A 1,840-nucleotide genomic window follows, 5' to 3' on the forward strand; every position below is an offset into this window, starting at 1 on the left:
CTAACTTTTACTTTCCCGCAACTAACTTATTAAATCATATATTTCATTTAGGCAATAGCGTGGCTCTGCCGGTTGTTCTAAATGAAATATAATGATTTAATTTAACATTTATTTTATGCAGTTATATATTTATATAGTTATATATATAATCATAGGTACCATATATAAAATATCGGTGAATTCGGTATTTTCTATAGTGGGAACTATATTATATTAGGTGTGTGTTTAAATATATAATTTTCTTGGAACCATTATTTATGGTGGTTTCCTTTGTTTTACTTTTAGTTAAACAATATTGCATAAATCAAGAATAAATCCTCGAGCCTTGACAAAATTTATAATTTCTAAACTTCGTTCTTGCATTTGGTAATCTATAAATTAATAAATTTAAACTTAAAATAACCTCTCTGTGGATCGATCTCGTACTTACGAAATATATTACTTGCAGACAACCTACACTTGGGTGAATTATAATTTAAGTAGTAGCAAGTTTTTGGCGCCATTTCCGGGGAGGTATAAATTAAGTTTATATTTGTTAATTATGTTTTATTTATAAGTATTGTGTTGTTTTTTTTTTGCATTAGTATTTGGAGTCGAAAAAAAAGTGGTAAACTTATTCGAGTATCTGAAAATAATTTAAACATGGATGATAATTCAAATAATCAATGTCACGCCCCGTATCCGAAGCGTCGGTGACATCCGGCATTGTTTAACAAATACTTGAAAACAATTAAGCCTCGTATCAAAATGCCAAAAACCAGTCTTTTCATAATTTAAGCATTGTGTTTACAATGACAATAGAAATAAAAATTACATCAGAGTTGCAATTGCGGAAACTGAACAAAAGGGAAATAAAGTCTAAAATTCCGAAAACTTGTCTGTCGATCACCATCCCCAGAACGCTTCCTGCTCCTCTTCATTCAGTTGTTCCTCATCTTTATCTGAAATTTGTAAGGCGTGAGTGTTTTGGGAAACACTCAGCAAGTGGGGGGTCGATCGAATCCAAAGATACATATAGAACTTAATTCTTTAAAAAATTTTCTTTAACATACTTTCAAAACTTATTACTTTAAACTTACAAAAACGAAGCGAATATGAGACAGAAGTTAACAGATGATTCAGAATAATTCGGAAGCAAATCAGATCATTTCAGAACAATTCAAGGACAGACACAACACTGTTACTCATCTCATTTCCTGAAAGAGGATCGGTTACGGTGACCGGAAGCGCAACGGAAGTTTAAAAAACAAATTTTATGTGAAAATTTCGGCCACCTCCATATCTTGGTGTAGCAAATACGAAAAACGCAAAATGTCATACATAGTGTGTTTAGAAAAATTATACCTATCAACCGCTTGAGGTTGATGAATGGCACCAACTAAGGTGTAAACACCTTAGCTCTTCAATGGTAGAAACTATCTTCAAGCTTCCCTTGAGCACTCCTTGCTCAACTATTAAGCCCACCACCAACTAAGTAGATCCCCTCTTAATTTGCACTAGAAAACTAAGAGGATTTTTCAATGAGAATTATTTTCTTTCCTCAACACTTGAAGAAGAAAAATGAGAGAAAAATGGAGGAGAGAACAAGGGCAATTTTCGGCCAAGGTGGTATGGAATGGGGGGAAGGGAGACTTGTCTTGGACATGTAAAAAGTTGAAAGCAAAAGTTGCATGCCATGCCTTGAAAACACAAAAAGTAGTCTCCCAACCTTTCACCTCCCATGCATGTATATTATATGGTTTTTAATCAAATTAAAAACCATGGACTAAATTTAATTATCTCAAACATATTTGAGACTAATTAAACATTACTTGAATTTACCCAAGTCCCACTAGTTAAA

Source organism: Primulina huaijiensis, chromosome 7, assembly GCF_012295235.1.
Source record: "Primulina huaijiensis isolate GDHJ02 chromosome 7, ASM1229523v2, whole genome shotgun sequence".
NCBI classification, from domain to species: Eukaryota; Viridiplantae; Streptophyta; class Magnoliopsida; order Lamiales; family Gesneriaceae; genus Primulina; species Primulina huaijiensis.